This window comes from Rhinoderma darwinii, chromosome 5 (genome assembly GCF_050947455.1).
Source record: "Rhinoderma darwinii isolate aRhiDar2 chromosome 5, aRhiDar2.hap1, whole genome shotgun sequence".
Lineage (NCBI taxonomy): Eukaryota > Metazoa > Chordata > Amphibia > Anura > Rhinodermatidae > Rhinoderma > Rhinoderma darwinii.
In genome coordinates, this window is record NC_134691.1 from 231823613 (window position 1) to 231837720 (window position 14108).

General features: G+C 45.9%; 1 non-coding gene and 2 pseudogenes across 1 annotated transcript; all 3 read left to right on the top strand.

Annotated features, from left to right (window-relative positions):
- The first annotated feature begins 5636 nt into the window (after positions 1-5636).
- LOC142654324 (U2 spliceosomal RNA) lies at positions 5637-5822 on the top strand. Its single transcript, XR_012848999.1, has one exon. It is a non-coding gene; the product is annotated as a U2 spliceosomal RNA (small nuclear RNA).
- Positions 5823-7096: 1274 nt separating this feature from the next.
- LOC142654578 (U2 spliceosomal RNA) lies at positions 7097-7238 on the top strand (annotated as a pseudogene).
- Positions 7239-11862: 4624 nt separating this feature from the next.
- LOC142654063 (U2 spliceosomal RNA) lies at positions 11863-12037 on the top strand (annotated as a pseudogene).
- The last annotated feature ends 2071 nt before the right edge of the window (positions 12038-14108 follow it).

The window sequence follows — 14108 nt, forward strand, 5'->3', positions numbered from 1 at the left end:
AGTCATCTGATCTCCCCTCTGCCAATCAGGAGCCAATCTCAGCGGCGCCTGACTGTGACGGAACTTGGATATCGCCGCCGGACCTCAGTGACCCACTGCGCATGCGCGAATCCCGGGACGCGTCACCAGGGAAACAGCGCAGGCGCAGAGAGCCATATTGAAAGCCCGGCCGACGAACACCAAGTCCTACCTCTTTCTTATAGGTCCCATCCAAAGGGCCAAGAAAAGTAAGTGTATATTAACAAAGTTTTAGTTCTGTAGGATGCTCGACCTACTCTCAATGAGAGTAGTCATTTAATCTCCATGATGAAGTATAAAAATTATTAACAGGTTAAATCCCTGTATATTAGCACCATCTAGTGGTTATATTTTGAAATGGGCAGTTTATGTAAAGGGGAATTAATAACTAACATATAAGTGTGTGATGTATTGAGAACGTGATGTAAATGTGAACAAAAAAGTTCAAATAAAATGCAAGTATGAGCAATGGTAAATCGTTAGAGATACAATTACATAACATTTATACATAACAGTGAGTATAAAGGGTTATAATCCTCAGATAAATTAATATATACATAAAACACTGTAATCAGAGGAATACACGTGAAATAATAAATAAATAAATAAATAAAACAAAAGTGATTAGGGTTGAAAGTAAGAAACAAGCAGCACCACAAAATAGACAAATTTTAAATGTTAGAGTGCATATTATATCACAAAAAAGTATATATTTAATAAGTAATAAGGAGACAAATGATCCAATATATAAAATACAAGTCACATGTATTCACAAAAGGACAAAACATCCCAAATAAATGTAAAAGCAGTGATAGAGCATAAATAATAAAATCGAGCATTCTTTTTTCTTTTCCACGGCAAATCTTGGGATCCATATTAATTGCAGAGATGAGAATGTCAGATTTAAATGGAAGTACAGATCTGAGTACTATCGAAGAAACAACAAAAAAGCACTTTAATATCATTATAAAACATCAAAAGATTATAAAATTAAAAACCTAGGTAGAGATATCACAGAAAGGCTGCAAAACTCAAACTTTCATTTAAACCTAAAGGGGTCATGGTATCAAGAACTGCAATCCATCTGCATTCTTTTTGGGCCAACATGGTCTTCGCATCTCCACCTCTGACACCACAGTGTACCCGGTCAATCCCCCTAACCTTAAAGCTTTTAGGGTCTCCTCCATGACAGAGCTTAAAATGTTTAGGGATGGTTTTAAGTATGGTTAGATCCTCAATTTCTTTTGCCGCCACTATGTCCCTAACATGCTCTCTAACTCGAATTTTAAGTTGTCTAGTAGTGAGGCCCACATAGATTTTAGGACAACCACACGTGGCATAATAAACCACATGATTAGTGTTGCAGGATATGTACTCAAGAATTTTAAAAGTACGTTCACCACTTGTGGATGTGAATGTGGTTGATCGTACCACATTCGCACAGGCCACACAGTCACCACATGGGTAGCACCCCTGAATAGGGCCTCTGGTCGAGAAGGGCTGTAATTGTTTGGGCACGTAGTGGCTTTTAATAAGGATATCCTTGAGGTTCTTAGACCTCCTTGCCGTCATCTGAGGATTTTTTGGTAAAGAAGACACCAAGGCCTGTTCAGTCTGCAGTACAGGCCAGTGTTTCTTTAAAATTGATCGCATCAGTTCCCATTGGTTGTTGAAGGTTGAGATAAACCTGACCACATAATCATCCTTCAACCTGGCCTTAGCAGGATGTAATAATGTCCGTCTGTCGGTATTTTTTGCCCGTCTATAACCATTTTTGATGCATCTGTTGCTGTATCCTCTTTCCTGGAATCGTGATTTTAAATCTTTGGCCTGATTCTCAAAACTAACCTCTGATGAGCATATCCGCCTCATCCTGAGGAATTGACCAACTGGGACAGCTTTAACTGTGGAATGTATGTGTGCCGATGTAGCATGTAATAATGAGTTGGTAGACGTCTCTTTTCTGAACACATCCGTCCGCAGCACCCCCTGGGTGTCCGCCTCGATGGATATGTCCAGAAAATTGACTTTTTTTGTATCGGCCACATACGTCAGTTTTATGTTGCGGTCATTGACATTCAGTTCCTGCATGAACTGGAGAAGTGATGTCTCTGTCCCTTGCCAGATGAATAGTATGTCGTCAATGTACCGCAACCAGCACTGCACATGGTCCACGGCGTGGGCGCCGCCACCATGCAAAACCTGCCTCTCCCACGCACCGAGAAACAGGTTAGCATATGACGGCGCGCACGCCGCCCCCATGGCAGTGCCCTGTTTCTGTAAGTAGAATACATCTCTAAACACAAAAAGATTATGTGTCAGGATGTACTCCAGTAGTTCCACTATAAGGTCACATGTTTGGCTGTCCCAGTTGCTCATTCCCAGGAAGAGGCGGACCGCCTCAATTCCATCCTCGTGTCTAATGGAGGTATAGAGGGATTCGACGTCGGCCGTCACCAGAATCATATCAGATTCTAAAGTGATCTCATCCAAATGAGTAAGCACATCTGTCGTGTCCCTCACGTATGAGGGAAGACATTCTACCAGGGGTTTCAGGTAATAGTCGACAAATTTACAGATGGGTTCACACAGTCCTCCAATTCCCGACACAATCGGTCTTCCAGGGGGATTTGTCAAATTTTTATGAACCTTGGGCAGTAAATAAAAGGTCGGGATTTTTGGGTAAGTCACGGTCAGACCTTCCAGAATCTTTTTCGAAATTATCCCTTTTTCAAAGGCCAAACTCAGGATGTGTTTCAGTTCCGCAGAAAAGGACCCCACTGGGTTAAATGCCAATTTAGAGTATGTGTGTTTATCTCTAAGTTGTCTGAATACCTCTTTCTCATATAATATGACAGGCCAGATTACAATATTTCCCCCCTTGTCTGCCGCCTTGTACACGACATCATCGTATGACTGTAGTTCTTTTAAGGCAGTCCGTTGGGAGGCTGTTAAATTATCGTGGTGTCTATTGGTTGAGATGAGTTTAAAGTCATTTATTACCAATTTTGTAAAAATCTCCACTTGTGGGCAGATAGACAAGGGGGGAAATCTCGTCGACCGAGGTAATACTGATCGTGGGAACGTACCTTGATCTAAGGTCTGTTCCCGTAACAGGTCCTCGAGGGCTAACAAGGTTTCACGCTCCACATCGCTATTCAATCCCAGATTTGTTTCACCCTTACTGTGTAATTTTTTCAGGATCAATTTGCGGGAAAACAAATGTAGGTCCTTTAATGCTGTGAAAAAATCAAACGGGTTACTAGGGGAAAAGGTCAATCCCTTGCTCAAAACAAAATACTGTGTGTCAGAGAGGACATGCGAAGACAGGTTGATTACCTCGAGGCTATTTTTGTATTTCTTGCCTCCTTGAAATGCAGATGTTGTTTTTCGTTTTGTTGCCTGTCTCTCTCTGTTTCGTCTTGGAAAGGTACTTTCTTGATAACTCTGGGATGTATCACCGTTGCGTCTTTCCCTTGCAAGCTCATCGTTAGAGGCTACGGAAGAAACCGAACCTGACCTTGACCGAGAGAATGAGTGTGACCGTTGTCTTCGCCACTTATAGACTCTATTTTGTGAAAAGTCATTAGTATCTCTCTGAAATTTGGTAGTTTTAATGGAGCAAATTTCCTGCTCCCATTTTTGGAATTCTTTGTCAAGGTCAGTGTTCAGTTTCTCCAGTGCCTCATTTGATAAGTCTTTTTTAATTTTGTTCTGAATTTCTTCGATCTCGTTCTCCAGTTCAATTAGAGTTTTTGAGTTTGCTTGAACCAGTAACCCCATATAGCCTTTTGAGCATGTAGCGGACAGTTCCTCCCATTTGTTCTTAAAGGTTTCATCCTCTATAGGGAATGAGGGAAAAACCTGGACTCTAAGTCCTCTGGGTATGAGGCCTTTTGTCAAGTATCTGTCCAAAAAGGCCCTATTCCACCATATTCTGGTTCTTTGTTTTAGCAGCTCTTTTAATCTATTAATACATTCCCTAATATCTCTACCGTTGGTATCTAAAAGCACATTTGGATTCTCTTTAAAAACCTCGTTAATCTGCGAGAGCCAGGATTGGTCTCGCATACGGAAATCCATAGTGGGCCTGGAGCCAACTGCTGTGGGAAGCACACAGAAAATAATATTGATTAAACAAGAGTCTCACAGGACAAATGCATATAGAGGTGGGAAAAACACTCAACCACCCATATGAAAAATTAGAGATAAGGACTCTAACAATATATGATAAACCGGAGAACCAGAGTCCATATATATCAATGTATGAAACAACTAAATATCTTTATTAAGAAACAAGAATAAAATACATAAAATAACATAGACAGAGAATCCAAAAATAATCCTTGAATGGGTCACAAAAGTGTACATTGAGTCACTGTATATATTGGAAAACACAGATAGTATGCACAGTTACTATGACTCAATGTAACTCCAACATGGGGTGCATTGACATAGTATGATTTGTATAAAAAACAGGCAAAGTGCCTAACTCTGAAAGGGTCTATAATGACTGAGAAGTAGATATTTATTGCCTAAAAAATGGCAAAAAAGAAGAAAATCCAGAGTGTGCACTTACCCATGTATGGGAGGTAGAGTGTGACCCAGCGGTATAGGATAGCGCCCCGACGCGCGTTTCGCCCGTAGCTTTCTCAAGGGGTGCAGATGTTATACTGGTGCCCTGTTTATATGTACATCGATAGAGTCATCTGATCTCCCCTCTGCCAATCAGGAGCCAATCTCAGCGGCGCCTGACTGTGACGGAACTTGGATATCGCCGCCGGACCTCAGTGACCCACTGCGCATGCGCGAATCCCGGGACGCGTCACCAGGGAAACAGCGCAGGCGCAGAGAGCCATATTGAAAGCCCGGCCGACGAACACCAAGTCCTACCTCTTTCTTATAGGTCCCATCCAAAGGGCCAAGAAAAGTAAGTGTATATTAACAAAGTTTTAGTTCTGTAGGATGCTCGACCTACTCTCAATGAGAGTAGTCATTTAATCTCCATGATGAAGTATAAAAATTATTAACAGGTTAAATCCCTGTATATTAGCACCATCTAGTGGTTATATTTTGAAATGGGCAGTTTATGTAAAGGGGAATTAATAACTAACATATAAGTGTGTGATGTATTGAGAACGTGATGTAAATGTGAACAAAAAAGTTCAAATAAAATGCAAGTATGAGCAATGGTAAATCGTTAGAGATACAATTACATAACATTTATACATAACAGTGAGTATAAAGGGTTATAATCCTCAGATAAATTAATATATACATAAAACACTGTAATCAGAGGAATACACGTGAAATAATAAATAAATAAATAAATAAAACAAAAGTGATTAGGGTTGAAAGTAAGAAACAAGCAGCACCACAAAATAGACAATATATCCGATTTTCTGGAAAGATATAAAGTGCCAACCTGGTTGGCGTGTATTATAAATTTGGAATGGGACGGTCAAGATCTTCGAGAACATCTTGTGGATATGGTTGGTGTAATCGCTGTAAGAAACGGTTTGTTTTATTAATTTTACTTTAAAAAAAAATGAGAGAAATAAAAATTATATTTGGTTTTTTCATAATGATGATCATGTCTTTAAATATGAAGTTTAAAAATTAACTCAAGACGGATCTGAGTGGAAACCTTATCTGTTCTTATCAGTTTAATATCTGATACGTCCCCTATCTGGGGACCATATATTAAATGGATTTTTAGAACAGGGAGATGGAAATAGAGCTTGCTCTGTCCACTCCACGCATTGACCTGGTATTGCAGTATTTCCAGAACCGGTGCACCCTTTCCTTATGTGTTCACTAAAATCAGATTCCAAAAGTCCTTTTTGTGTTTGCCATTGTTTTTATCTTGCACATTGCACATCTCCTTTAATCCCATTATTTCAACACCTGTTGGACAATGCATTTTTACAGTCGTGTGTGATAATGAGCTAATTTATTAAATGCAATTAATTAATGAATAGATTGCCACCTCTTGTTTTGTGTCGTCTGTGTTTCCAGCATTTCAATTTGGAACAGCTCATTCACCTTCCTTGTCTTCTCTCCGCCCTCCCTCCTAGGTAAGCTGCACCTGAGCCAGCCAGCAAGCCAGCCACTGATTGATGCAGCACCACAGTCAAATAGTGGAGTTGAGTAGGGGAACAGCAAGCATCCATTAAAGCAGCCGCCCGCCCGCCACAATGGACCTACCTGTGTACACTAGATGGATGTGATGGAATGAACTGTCCTCTCTAATTTTCAAAGAAGTAAGAATTGCAGTTGCAACAAACCCTTGCTTGCCTACAAAGAGAGCAGCAATTTGGATTTGTTACTATGTTACCTGGAAGAATAACAAACTGTGCAAGGATGGAGGTTGTAGGAGCAAGGAGAAGAAGTTGTCTGTAAAGTTGGTGGATGCCTATTTTCCATTTCGCAGTCCCTTGTCTCCCTCTTGTGGCCTCCTGGAGGCAACTAGCTGTGATAAAAAAGACAGCCCGGGGGCCGCCTGTTGCAGTGTTGCCCTCTCAGGCAACACTGAGTGACTGACTGAGCAGCACCGTCTTATATAAAGTTCAGACGGAACTTTGCGCGTGTCATAGTGGAGCCCTCAGGAGCAGCCAGCCGGAGCCAGCTTCATGACATCATAATGGGGCCTCAGACATAAAAGCCTGGGCACAGGCAGTGTTGGTCAGTGCTGCTCAGCAGGCAGCACTCGACTGGACTGGATTGCAGCTGATATAAGGTGTGAAAGGAGAGAGAAGGGGTGGCTGTGGGCATGCACTCGCTGCCGCTGCTGCTGCCAGTGTTTGTCTGCACGGCAGGAGGGCATTTGGGCGTTGCCAGGAAGGCGTTTTTATGTAGATTCCTCCGCTTTCAGCACTGCATTGTGGTGCAAGCAAAAGAAGCAAATCCTGTGTCGCTTCCTCTCAGGCCTTTATTCACCTCCCGAGTGCCTAGCTGTGCTTGGGTGAGTGTGTGAGCCGGCTGGGCCCCATGGAACTGCCTAGGAGTAGGCTGAATCGCTGCAATGGGTGAACAGCAGTATTGCGCAGGCTCGGGCAACGCGCGCCACTTTCGGGTTATCGCTTCTCGGCCTTTTGGCTAAGATCAAGTGTAGTACTTTACGGTATTGCCTTGTTTCTTGGTCAGGAGGTGCCCTGGTACCCTTTTCCTTGGCCTGGGGGGATCGTCTCTTTTACGAGAGACTTCACCCCTCTGCTGCTATTGGGGAGGAGGATTAGTCCAGGGCAACGAGGAGCGATCACCTACCTGACACTTCGGTGTTGAAGGTTACCTTGAAAGGCATCAGGATGGAGACCGTACCGGATTATATGAAGACCAGGAATGCTGTTCGTTTTATGGTGGCGGAATTGGAAAGGACCAAGAAAGACCTGCGTTTCCTGAGCGAAAATTTGTTGCTGGGACTGTTTCGGCTGAGCAAGGAGGATATTCTGGCTGTAATGGACTATCCATGGAGAGGTGTCTACGACGTCACGTTCATTAATGAAGATACTTACTTGAAGTTTTTGGGAATTTTTAATGAGACACGTGAAGATTCAAGCTTGGAAGGTATTGTACTGGTGCCACACTTTTCTGAGTGGCAACGGCTTGTGACTGTTAAAATGTACTCTCCATATGTTGAAGAGGAGGACATTAGCATATTCCTAGGGAAGTATTGTGGGAAAGTTGTGGAGAAAGGCAAAGTCCTGAATGAATTTGGCTTTTGGACCGGTAAGTGGAGATTTTTTTGTTCACTGAAACTTGACAAAGCTTCTGGGAAATTGGTGATCCCGCCGGCACGCTTTAAAATTGGAAACACAACTGGAGATTTGTTCTTTTCTGGGATGGACATCTTCTGCAGGAACTGTAAAAAATATGGGCACAATACCGCAGAATGTAAAAAAACTGTGTGTACGAAATGTTTGCAGGAAGGTCACAGCTACCAAGACTGCAAAAAGGAAAAGATTTGTAACATGTGTGGAGAGGGTGGGCATGTCTTCAGGATATGTCCAAAGAGACATGGAAGAGGAGTGCAACAAGAGAGCGGAACGAGTATGGAGAAAAGTAAACCGAATGTTGAAGAGGTTGCTTCAGTAACGGAAAAAATGGAGAATAGTGGAGGAGAAAGTGTTAAAGATATAGATATGGGGAAAGAAAAAATGGCTGAAAAAAGAAAAATCGAGAAACCTAAAATATCTAAAGAAGAAAGTGAAGAAAGAGAGAAGATTGATGAGAAAAAAAGGAAAAAAGCAGAGAGAAAGAAAAAAAGTGTAATTTCAGATGTGGAAAGAGCAGAAAGAGACCGGTTACTGGAAGAAGTAGAGGAGTTGCGCAGTAAAATTAATTTTGAAAAAATGCGGAGGAGGGTGCGGCTCTGTGTAAGAGAAAACTTACCAGGGTTTCTTGAAAGATATGGTGTGCCAACGTGGTTAGCGTGCATTGTAAATTGTGAATGGGATGGTAATGATTTGCAGGAACATCTACTGGATATGATAGGAATTATTGCTGTTAAAAAAGGAATGTTTTTTTGATTTCTTAAAGGAGAATAAAAGGAAAGAGGAAAACAAAAATGAATTATACGATTTCAGTTTTCATAGTGATGATCTAAGTCTTTTTTATTTTGAATTTTATGATTTTTAAGACGTGATCTGAATGGAAAAACAAAAAAAAAAAACAAAAAAAAAAAAAACCTGCTCAAGCTGTAGTACCTGCTCTGTGAACTATTCATGGAGCCGACCCGATGGCTCACTTCGTTCTCGGATTGACTTTGTGTTCACCTCCCGGGCAGTCAAGCAGCATGGGCACTCCATGGTCCCCTGCTTCTTCTCTGACCACAGGGCCATTCTCTTCCAGGGTGCCATCGGCCACGGTTTTCCTCCCGGCCCTGGCTCCTGGAAGCTGAATTGTGCCCTGCTGGAAAGAGAGGAGGTACTGGCGGAACTTAGAGATGCCTATATTGTTTGGAGGAATGATAAAGTTTTCTTTGACAAAACCTGTGACTGGTGGGAATATGTTAAAGTTGAATTTCGTTGTTTCTTTCAGGCAAAAAGTCGCCAACAGGCGTGTGAGAGGAAGAGAGACTTCAGAGAGATGCAGCGTCAGCTGCGATCCCTGCAAGACCTCCTTCAATGCGGCTGGGACGTCAGGAAGGAGCTGGAGGAAGCCAAAAAGGGCCTGAAAAGGCACTTTGAGGAGGAATCCAAGCGAATTGTCTTTCGTTCCAAGGTGGAGAACCTGGAGAAGGGTGAGAAATGTAACTCGTTCTTTTTCAGGAAACTCCATGCCGGCCACACGCCCCTGAAGGAACTCCGAGATGAGACCGGGAACATGCATTCTGGGAAGAAGGATGTGATGGGAGTCGTCACAGACTACTACCGAAGCCTCTACTCCCGGAAAACCACTGACCCCGAAGCCGCCGATAAATTCCTGTCAGGTATCACTAATCATCTTGATCCTGCAGGTATGGAGGCTATGGATGTACCCCTGACGGTGGAGGAACTGCTCTCTGCCGCTAAATCCTTCAGACCCGGCAGGACCCCGGGCAGTGATGGTCTCCCAGCAGAGCTCTATGTAGCGCTGGGGGACTTGATCTGTCCGGACCTGCTGGAGCTCTATGAGGAGATGGTGGTGGAGGGTAGAATGCCACCGTCCTTGAGAGAAGGCATGATCACGATCTTGTATAAGCGGAAGGGGGAGAGATGTGACCTGAAAAACTGGCGTCCCATCTCTCTCCTGAACGTGGACTACAAGATCCTCGCCAAAGTATTGGCCAACAGACTGAAGGTTGTCATCGGACAGATCATCGGATCGGACCAAACCTGCGGCATTCCTGGCCGTAGGGTGGCCGACAGTCTTGCCCTGGTGAGGGACACGGTGCATTACATGCAAAGCCGCCGTACACACGCGGCCCTGGTCAGTCTGGATCAGGAGAAGGCTTTTGACCGGGTCTCTCACGAATTCATGGGTAAGGCTCTGCGTAGGCTGCGGCTTGGCAGGTTGTTCTGTTTGTATGTTAACCTGATGTATTGCGACATTTACAGCTCGGTGCTGGTGAACGGCTGGAAGACTGACCCCTTTCCTGTATCGTCGGGGGTTAGACAAGGCTGTCCTCTTTCACCTCTCCTTTTTGTTTGTGTTATAGAGCTCTTCGCAGAGGCTATCCGGCAGAATGGAGAGATCAGAGGGATCACCGCACCAGGTCCAGCACACTTCGAGGTCAAATGCTCGCTGTACATGGACGACGTGACCGTCTTCTGCGCTGACCAGAGTTCGGTGACTGCACTCGTCCAGACCTGCGAGGAGTTCGGACGCGCTTCAGGGGCAAAGGTCAACTGCGGGAAGTCGGAAGCCATGCTCTTCGGAAAATGGTACCTGCCTTCTCCTGCCTCCTTCCCGTTTACTATCAAGCCGGACTTCATCAAAATTCTGGGAGTCTGGTTCGGTAAGGAAGGTGCAGCCCTAAAGTCGTGGGAAGAACGCTTGGCCAAAGTCAACCAAAGGATCGGACTGTGGAGCCTCAGACAACTCACTATTGAGGGCAAAGCAATGGTCCTGCGTAACGAAGTCTTGCCTGTGCTACAATACACTGCACAGGCATGGCCCCCTCTTGCCACCGTCTCGAGGGCCATTACCAGGACTGTGTTTCGCTTCATCTGGGGCTCGAAAATGGACAGAGTAAAGCGGACTGTTATGTACAAGGAGCCCCGCAAAGATGGGAAGGGTATACCCGACATTCCCACTCTGCTGCGGATCGCTTTTGTATGTGACTGTGTTCGTAGGACTCTGAGGACAGCAAACGGCTCTGCGGGCAAGGCCATGTCCCGCTACTTCCTCCTTCCCCTCTGGCGAGGTTTTGGCTGGGACAAGTGGGACAGCTCCTTCCCTTACAACTGGCACGCTCCCTGGTTCTACGGAGATGTTGTCCGGTTTGTGAGGGAGCATCAGCTGGAGGGTCTTAAGCCCGACTTGTGGAAACCTAAGACGATCCACAAGCACATCAGAGCAAAGGACTCACTGGAGTCTGTTCCTGGGCTTCATGCCGACACGTTGGAGACTGTTTGGACTAACGTGTCATCTGGCAGGTTGACCAACGTGCACAAGGACATTTCATGGATGGCCATCCAGGGAGGACTGCCTCTTAGGTCATTCATGCATGCCCGCAACCTGTGCATGACCCGGTACTGCCCCAGGTGCCCCTTCACGGAGGAAACATCTTTGCACACTTTCTGGCAGTGCCCCTTTGCACAGGGTCTGTTGAAAGCCTTGGAACATGAACTCAAGGACTCAGTCCCCAGGAACAGACTGTCGTACCGCTCGGTACTTTATGGACTATTTCCTGGGAATACCACGGATGGAGCAATCCAGGAAGCCTGGCGCCTTATGAATTGCTTTAAGGACGCTATATGGTTTGCCAGGAACCGTCTGATTTTGCGGAGAGAGAGTGTGTCCGTCCAGGACTGCCGCAGGCTGATCCACAGCCTGCTCAGAGACTATTCCACCTGGGACAGCCCGGACGTCGATGAGGAAGAGGACTGATACTCCCCTTCCCCCCACTCTCCCTTCTTGTGTGTTGTCTTTCAATAAAGCTTCGGGCCTGTGATTTCCCCCTTCCCTATCCCCTCCTACCCACTCCCCTATCCCATCACTTGTCTGTAATGCTTTGTTGTTTGGCTTTAGTGAATGCAAGAATGTTAGTGTAGCATGTGGTGTAATGTATAGCATAGGATAGCCAGTACTGTGTATTATACTGTCATGTTATGTTTGACGACTGTTATTATTTATTATTTGCTGCTTCATGGCTTGCGCTGCGTCGCAGTAATGTTTGTATGATGACGATTGATTGTCAATAAAGCATTTTTCAATCAAAAAATCTTTTCTTATCAGTTTAATATCTGATACGTCCCCTATCTGGGGACCATATATTAAATGGATTTTTAAAACAGGGAGATGGAAATAGAGCTTGCTCTGTCCACTCCACGCATTGACCTGGTTTTGCAGTATTTCCAGGACCGGTGCACCCTTTCCTTATGTGTTCACTAAAATCAGATTTCTGCATCTGGTTTTGTTGGGAGGTGTCCGGGGTACCCTGCTCCTTGGCCTTGGGGGATCGTCTCTTTTAACAGAGAGACTTCACCCCCTTGCTGATATTTGGGGAGTGGGCTTAGCCCCCGGACAACGAGTGGCGATCGCGCCTTTTCCAAGAGGTTAACAGGCCTTGAGGCGTTTTTTCAACGAGCGTTCCAAGGGCGTTTTGTCGGGCATCGTAGGTGTCTGGGGTACCCTAATCCTTGGCCTTGGGGGAGGGTTCCACTTAAGTGTGGAATCTGAGCCCTTGCTGCTATAAGGGACAGGCTTAGCCCCCGGGCACTGAAAATGCCATTTGCATTTGCATCCGGGGACACCCGGTTGCGCCAGTCCGTCCGCATCGAGGTGGAAGAAGGCCATCGTCAGCGGAAGAACCTTCGCTTCATTGTGGAGGTGATTCTGCTGGACTTCCTGGGGCTCAAGCGGGCGGACATCCTGTGTCTCAACGACCAGGAAAGCCGCGGTCGGTACACCATATCCTTTACGGCCGCGGCATGTTGCGATAACATGCACAAGAGACTGTCTGATGCGGACCAGAGTGAGGAGCGGCTAAATGGACTGAACTTTTTATTCCTCTACGGGGAGGAAGAAGTCCCGCTCGTGATGTGCATGTTCAGTCCATTTGTCCCAGAGTGTGACATTGAAACCTTCCTCAGTCGTTACTGCAGGGAGGTCCGATTCTCACACAAGATATTAAATACCCAGAGCTTCTGGAATGGGAAAAGAAAATATTGGGTGAAGTTCCGCCAGGATCCCAATGGCATTGGAGGCTTTCACCACACACCCCAGAACTTTGCCATTGGGAAGAATCAAGGATTCTTATTTTACCCCCAGATGCCAATAGCCTGCCGGAACTGCTTGAGATATGGCCACACCAGAGAACATTGTGACCGGCCCCATGTGGTGCAGTGTAACAGGTGTGGCCAGGTTGGACAGGTGGCGTCAAAATGCAGTTCCGAGGTGTTGTGCAATCTGTGCGGCATGACTGGGCATGCTTTTAAAGACTGCCCCCGCAGAGCGAAATCTGGGCCACCCAGACCAGGGCCAGAGCTGCAGTTTGCAACATGTGCAGACGCTGCTGGTAATGCCCCAAAACGAGCATTGACGACTGAGGGGTCCAGGCCAAAGTCCTTCACAGCTCCATCGGGGGGCCCACCGATGTCAGCCTCAAGGGACGGCCACAGGGATTCCACCGGGTCCAGGCAGAGCAGGAGGAATTCTGACTCTGCTGGACATAAGTTGACCGGCACCTCTGCAGACGGGTCCTCTGCTCCGCCTGCAGTGGACCCTGTTGAGGCAGTGGTTAGCGACAGGCGTCGTGCTTCCGTAGGTTCTGCGGTAAGACCTGACGCCTGTCCCAAGAGTGTGGGCATGGAGCGGAGACACTCTGTGTCAAACGAGGGCTCCATTAAGAAAACCCCCAAACATGCTGGATTGGAGCCTCGTTTTGACCATTACCGGTCAACGGGGGGGCCAGAGCAAAGTTCCTCCACTGCGGTTGTGGAGGGGCTTGCGATGAAGGCTCCCCGTGAGTAAGCAGGCAAAGGTTTCCAAAAGTGATGGGACCTCACAGGCCCCTGTGCAGCTGCCAAGTAGAGACATCAGTGATATCTTCAGCCAGGGGCCAGAGATGGGTGAGAGCGACATCGAGGAGATGGATAGGAGCCATTCTGCGAAGAGACAGCGAGAGGAAGAGGAGTCCGGAGTTCGGAGGAAAGCTGCCTACCGGAGTTCCGATGAAAGCAGTGTGGGGGTTGGAGCCGCCCACGTATCTGGCTCTGACCCTACCGACATTAAATATTTGTTGACCCCTCAAAAAGGGGGTCCAGATTCGCAGCTGATCTCCGAGTACGACTCTTCTGGTTCGGACTCTGACTTAAACTGAGACTATGTTGGTTCCTATCATAGTTATCACAGCCCTGTTCGCAGGACTGCTTTATTTTCATTTTTAGAGACTGTGGACTTTGACCTTTGCCTGCTTCAGGAATGTGGATTCCCTAATGACTTGG